Below are 8,079 nucleotides of genomic sequence, written 5' to 3' on the forward strand. Positions count from 1 at the left end.
TTTAACTCATGAAACAACTTCAACCCTTAAAACAATATTCAAACCTCTTTCCATCTATTTAAATACTTTTCCAAAAGCCAGCATCCTCTATTATCAAACAGTCAATATTTTTTTTCAATATCGAAATATATTCAATACTAACGTTATCCAATATCATATTTTATTATCCTTGCAATCAAAATATCTTTAATGCCAAAATTATCCAATACCAAAAATTTTTTCAAAAAGCCAGCTTCCACTATTATCAAACAATCAATATTTTTTTCTAATATCAAAATATATTGAATACTAATGTTCTGTAATATCATTTTTTATCCTTAAAATCAAAATATCTTTAATGCCAAAATTATCCAATACCAAAAATTTTTTCCAAAAGCCAGCTTCCACTATTATCAAACAATCAATATTTTTGTTGCATTATCAAAATATATTCAATACTAATGTTATCTAATATCTTTCTTTATCCTCAAAATCGTAATATCTTTAATGCCAATGTTATCAAATACCAAAAATCTAAATGGATTGAAGTATTTTTTATATGAAACATTTAAGATAACCAAAAGAAACAAATATCTTCTATACCAATATTATGCAATATCCATATTTTATGCTTAAAAAAATTATTCAATAATCAATGTTTTATATTGAAAATACATATATAATTATTAATACTATACTGAAATAGGAATATATTTTTTGAGCCCAATACAAAAATGAAAAAGACAAATATAATATAAGAAGATTCAACACATGCAGTAAGTTATAGATCGACAAATTGCAGAAAAATATTATAAACTATATAATAATCAAGTTAAGTTAACTGAGACTATTAGGAGCTTTTTTAGCGACACTACTACAATGTTGTTGCAACGGTAGACTTACATCAGCATCTTAAATCAGCAGTAGCCGTTTCACTCCATTGAGGAGAAGTGTTATACATCCACTCTACCAATCCGGGCCTATGTTAAGTTCTCGCGTGAGGCAGATATTACGGTAGGCCTGAGTGGCGTCCTCGCGGATAGATATTGGTAAGTTAAGTATGGATACACTACTTCCACTCACGGGGATTAAACGGTTATCATCTATATCGCATATACAATATTAAAAACAATTTCCCTCAACCCAAGGCTGTTAGGACGAATCGAGCGATCACGGATTGGATCCTGAAAAGGGAAGTGGTATATCCTCACTCTATCGGCCTGTCCCGGGCTCAGACCTCGAGTAATTCAATTACAGCGGGAGCCTGTGTAGCGTTTTCGAGCTTAATGACAATATTATTTTAGGACGCTTAATGAGTTTTTCAAAAAAATTATAAAATTTTTAAATATAAACATTGTTTAATTTATTTTGACATATTCGTTTTCCTCAGAAGTTCACGATTACGAGCATATATTACTCCAATAATAATAAATGTTAATATTGAAAAGATTTATAATTTTAATTCAATTAAATAAACCTACATGATGTATTTTAAACCGATTTAACACAAAGGTGCTGGCACCAAAAATTTTCTTCTTGCTTTTTATTCTCCAGTACATATAAGCACATGGTGATTGTTCGGGCCGGGCTGGTAAAGTGGGGGACACAACTTCGCCTTACAGGACAGTATTAAAAAGGTCATCGACCATCTTATGAACCTTCAACCGAAAGCTGTTTTGACAAAACAAATTACAGGTAGAAACCTTCGAGAACCCTAATTATCAAAGTAAAGATATATATGTATATATAATCTAATAATACTGAGAAAATTCAAGTACTAAGAAAATGTGAATGAATGAAGGAATGAATACAAAGATTATTATTCTATAATAATAATAATTTGAAGTACTAAATAAAACGTATTCTTAATAGGCAGGCAAAGAACAAAATTGAAATAACAATTTGTTCTATTATTGCTCCAAATGCATTTACCGCCGCAATTCACAAAATTACCGAATTTTTTTTCTTCATATATTATAGCATTAATTTTTTAAATTCTCATAAAGAGGCCTGTATTATAATGAATTTCACGGGTATTAAAAATTTAATACTTATAAATATTAAAATTTGAATACGTGTGAAAGTTTTAAAAATTCAAATTTTTAATTTACATAAAAAACTAGCATACATAATCTCATTTTTTTTAAATCCCGATAAAAGTAAAAAAAAAACCAGTATATTCCCGTACAATTCCCGCTTTTCACGCATTTCCCGGACGCTGGACACCCAGACTTAATGAAACTTGAAGGAAATCTTGAGAAGAGAGTTTACAATATATTAGAATAAATTAAAAAAAACTTACATAATTAACATTTTTAGGGACAAAAAAACTGAAAAATTATGTTTTTGTTTTTATAAATTCCCCGGTTGACGATAATTGAATTATCAATTAAAATTATTTAAAATAATTAATTTGGCAAAGAATTTGTGCCAAAAAACTTTTTAAATAATTTAATTAGGAAGGAGCTAAATTTTGTATTAAAAATATTTTGGATAATAATGACAAAAATGTCATAAATTTTAATTCCCAAAATTCATTGAATTTTTAAACATAAATTGTCGTATCTTCGACAAAAATTGGAGAATTCTCTTGATATTTGGTATACAAATGCATTTGGGTCTATAGAAGGCGAAAATATTATGAGAATGTTAAAATTAATTATTTGTTTAACAATTTTTTATTGTTAATATTGACCCTGTCGGAAAATATGTTTCCTATCTTTGGCTGCAAAAAGTATGCGGGGAAGTTTCAAATTTTAACAACTTCCAGTGAGACATTTGTTCATTATAATGTAAAGAAGTTTTCTGTAAAGTTGCAGAAAGATTGCTTTTTTATTTACAGAAATACAATAGTTTTTAACAAGTTGCGCGCGCCGTCAACGATCGCAAACGTGGAGTCTTTAAAGACACTTGTAATGTATTATATACAATGTATTAGAATTTTCTATATATGCTGTAACAACATTTAATGCTATTTTAAATTATATTAAATCTGGTAAAAACCTTATAATAACTATTAAAATATAATTATTTTAAAAATTACAATTTTTAAAAAATAGTTAAAAACAAAATATTTCCAGATTTCTAAGCAATAATTTTCACGTCTAAAAACGTTTTAAACTTATTTGTAATATTTCAATTTGCACATATATCACATTTTATACTATTATTAAAAAATTATAAATGTTGTATATTATATAATAATATTATATAATAATAAAATTATAATAATAAAATTATATAATATTATATATATAAAACTTTGCCAAGCAAGTGTCTTTAAAGACTCCACGTTTGCGATCGTTGACAGCGCGCGCAACTTGTTAAAAACTATTGTATTTCTGTAAATAAAAAAGCAATCTTTCTGCAACTTTACAGAAAACTTCTTTACATTATAATGAACAAATGTCTCACTGGAAGTTGTTAAAATTTGAAACTTCCCCGCATACTTTTTGCAGCCAAAGATAGGAAACATATTTTCCGACAGGGTCAATATTAACAATAAAAAATTGTTAAACAAATAATTAATTTTAACATTCTCATAATATTGTCGCCTTCTATAGACCCAAATGCATTTGTATACCAAATATCAAGAGAATTCTCCAATTTTTGTCGAAGATACGACAATTTATGTTTAAAAATTCAATGAATTATGGGAATTAAAATTTATGACATTTTTGTCATTATTATCCAAAATATTCATTATGCAAAAAAATCTTAAAGGAAAAAAAGATGCGCATTTTTATTCACTATAAGGTGGTATTTTTCAAAATTTTAAATTTGGAATTTTCATTTTTCCCTATTGAAAAAAAACACGTATAATTGTACGTATAATAATACGTATTATTATACGTATAATTATACGTATAATTATACGCATAATTATACGTACAATTATACGTATTATTATACGTATTATTATACGTATAATTATACGTATAATAAGACATACGAATTTGAAACAAGAATTATACGTATAATTATACGTATAATAATACGTATAATTAATTATACGTATAATAATACGTATAATAATACGTATAATTATACGTATTATTATACGTATAATTATAATTCTATTAAAAATAGAATAATAGAATAGAATAATAATAGAATAATTAGTAGCAAAATTGCGCTGAAAATTTTTAGAAATTTTAAAATGCAAATTAAATTTCACGAAAAAAAATATCGTCTAATGTCAATTCAAGCAGTCACCCATCCAAGTACTAACCGCGTCCAACGTTGCTTAACTTCCGTGATCTGATGAGAACTTGTTCCTTCGCCTTGGTGTTTCCGCTGTCTTGTCTTGATTAATAACTTTGTCGTATAAGTATCACTAAAAGTGAGGTGCGATACAATACTTATACGACAAAGTTATTAATCAAGACAAGACAGCGGAAACACCAAGGCGAAAGAACAAGTTCTCATCAGATCACGGAAGTTAAGCAACGTTGGACGCGGTTAGTACTTGGATGGGTGACTGCTTGAATTGACATTCGACGATATTTTTTTTCGTGAAATTTAATTTGCATTTTAAAATTTCTAAAAATTTCCAGCGCAATTTTGCTACTAATTATTCTATTCTATTATTCTATTTTTAATAGAATTATAATTATACGTATAATAATACGTATAATTATGCGTATAATTATACGTATAATTATACGTATAATAATACGTATAATTATACGTATTATTATACGTACAATTATACGTGTTTTTTTTCAATAGGGTTTACACTTTTTGGTACCTCTGACTGGCTTTCAAGTGACTCGCCGAGCGTACGTCCCCTTATTGTATCCAAGCACTCAATTAGACTTCAAAATTTGACAAATAATTTAAATATTGTTAACTTATTATACTAAAAAAGTTTTCCTAACAAAATAATATTCTCTGTCCTTTTATATAAAAATAAACATTTATTTATACATACCACAACTGAAAAAAACTTCGTCGTCCGTCTCACATTTATCATCTGAAAATTAAAAAATTTTTAAACCTCATTTTTCAAATAAATTATTTTTAATTAAAAAAAATTTGATTTTTTAATACATACCACAACTAAGGTATTCTTCCTCCTCTTCCTCATCCGTGCAACTAAATTTATTTTTTTTTCTGTCAACAAAAATAAAAATATTTTAATAAAATTGAAAAATAGTTATTATATTTAAGTAATATATTTTAAATTAAATAATAAATGTTATGTGTTATATTATGTATTATTACAAATTTAATAATGTTTCACAGAAATATTTTTTAGAAATTTTATTTAAAATAATTCAAAATTAAAATGAGAAAAAATGTTCAAGATTTCAATACAGTAGGAAAAATTTAAAAACAAATTACTAATTACTAAGCAAATTACTTAGATTCAAAATTTTGGACAATGTTTTAAATAATTAAATTTTTCGAAAATCTTGCTTAAAGTATTATTGAAAAAAAATTATTTTGGCAAAGAATTTCAGAAATAATTTTAAATATTAAAAATATTAAAATTGAAATAATATTTAAAATTTCTATAATTATTAAAATTATAGATTTCATTTAAATTTTAGAAATATTTTATTTAAATTGTACCTAATAAAATTGAATTGTTCAAAGTATTTTTACAAAATTCAAAAGATAATTGAATTTTAGATAATTTTTAATTGGAAAATATTTTAAATAACTGAATTTTCGGCTTCCGTTTCCGGTACCGGTATAGTGTACACGCGGTTTTGACGGGATCTTAAAGCTTTATAAATAAAGTAAAGTTAATAAGTGAAGGGAGGGCTGAGTGAATATAAAAGTGGTTAAGTGAAGTGTATGGTTGTTTTTGGATATATTGAGAGTGAGTGAAATTGGAGTGAACAGGGCGAAAAAGGGCAGTGTGAAAGCGTGAGTGTTTGGAGGTTAGGCGAAAGTGGGTGATAGTGTGGGGGTGTTTGTCGAGTGAAAGAGGGAGTGTTAGGGTGAGAAGTGCTGAGGATATTTAAGTAAGGGTTGTTTAGGCATAAGTGTTAAAAAGATAAGAAAAGTTAAAGTGAAATTGAATAAGGAAATTGTGTGCATGATATTTAGGTTACGAGTTGCATGTGATTAGAGTAGTGAGTGGATAAAGTAGGAATGGCTTTTGTGGGGAGATCGCCAAATGAAAAACAGAGTGGGCTTGGTAGGCGTGATCGGCCGAGTGACAGTGTGATGACGGGGGGAGTAGTCGCGGAGCAAGAGGACAGTGGGCAGCAGTTGACAGGCGAACGTAAGAGAGACGAAGAGAAGGAGGAAAAGAGAGAGAGAGAGCAGTCAGGGGCGGACGATGACAGCGAGGAGGAGTGCTTTGGAACCCCGAAAGCCGGTAGAAGTCAGTCTTTGACTGACTGCGCGGATTTTAGTGCTCGGAGAAGGGTTGGAAGGCGGTCAAATGCAGAGAAAGAGTTAGAAAGATTGAAGCAGAAAAAGGAAAAGCCGTTTATGGCTTCATGGCAAGATACAGTAAGAAGGGCGAAAGAGGAAAAAAGGGGGAAGAGGAAGAGATGACGTTGGACGGGTTGGCACAGCTCATGATTGGTCTCGGAGAAGAAACTAATAAAAAGTTAATAAGTATGAGCCAAGAATTAAATGAGTTGAGAGAAGAAGGAAATAGAAAGGAGGGGGCAAGGGACAGAAAGTTGGATGAAATAAGAGGAGAGGTGGGAGAAATAAAGAATAGGTGGGAACAGTGGGAAGAGTCATGGAGAGGTGAAAAAGAAAGGATGATGTTGAGACTCGAAACATTAGAGATCAAACACGGACAGGTAGAAAGAGAGGAGAAGGAAAGGGAAGAGAGTTATGTGAGGTTAGAGAGGAGATTAGAAAAATTGGAGAAGAAGGAAAGGGATGAAAGGAATAGTGCTGAGCAGATAGTGGGAACGGAAAAAGAAAGGGAAATGGAGAGAAAAGTGGCGGTGTTAACGAGGCAGGTTGAGCAATGGGAAAAGGAGAAGAGAAAATGCGGAATAGTTATTAGAGGGTTAAAGGCAGGGAAGGAAGAGGGTAGGGTAAAGGTCGAGAAACTGCTATCAGACATAGGGGCTAAGGTGATTATTAGAAACGTAAGAGGTATAGAGGGAAGAGATAAGGAGAAGCCAATGACGTGGGTGGTACAGTTGAGCAGTGAGGAAGAGAGAAGAGAGGTAATGCGGTTAAAAAGCAAATTAAAGGTCAAACAGAAAGGATAGACGAAGACAAAACGTGGGAGGAAAGAAAAAAGGAGTGGATGTTAAGAAGTAAAGCTTGGCAGGAGAGAAGTAGGGGCAATGTTGTGAATTTAAGGAGAGACTGTGTTTGGATAAATGGAGTGAAATGGTGGATAGAAGGGGATGAGTGGATACAGGCTGGGGTAGGTAGGGATGAGGGGTTTGGAGAAATAAGACAGGAGAAAGAACAGGAAGAGATAGACAAAGAAAAGGAAGAGTAGGAGGGATAAGGAGAGGAGACAAAGAGGAAGAAGAAAAAAGGTCAATAAAAATAGGATATTGGAATATTGGAGGTTGGAAAAATAAAGATGAAAGATTTTGGAAGACGCTAGAGAAATGGGAAGTTATATTTCTAATGGAAACGTGGGTAGAAAGTAAGGATTGGAAAAGAATGAAAGGAAAGTTACCAAGAGGATATAAGTGGAAAATGCAAGGGGCAAAAAGGACGTATGATATTGGAAGAAGCGCGGGGGGAATGATCTCTGGGGTGAAGATGGGGATTAACGAGGGTAGGGGAATTGTTGGTATGAATGAAACAGATGGTTGTATGGTGAGAACTTTGAAAATTGGAAGAGAGAAAGTCGACGTGGTGGGGGTATATAGAAGAAGAGGAGAAGATGAAGGCTGGGCGAACGTAGAAGAATGGATGGATATAGGTAGGGATAGAATGGTGCTAATTGGAGGGGATCTGAATGCATGGACGGGGGAATTAGGAGGAGGAGAATGGAATGAGGAAACGAAAAAGTATGAAAGGGTATCTAAACATAAGGAAGTGGATGCAGATGGAAGAAGATTGATTGAGATGTTAGAGGAGAGAGGATGGATGATATGCAACGGTAATACAAAGGGAGACGAGGGAGGGGAGTTCACGTTTGGTAAAAAGGGG

This window comes from Leptopilina boulardi, unplaced genomic scaffold, assembly GCF_019393585.1.
Source record: "Leptopilina boulardi isolate dan_hultmark-lab unplaced genomic scaffold, ZJU_Lbou_2.1 LbouV2_44, whole genome shotgun sequence".
Lineage (NCBI taxonomy): Eukaryota > Metazoa > Arthropoda > Insecta > Hymenoptera > Figitidae > Leptopilina > Leptopilina boulardi.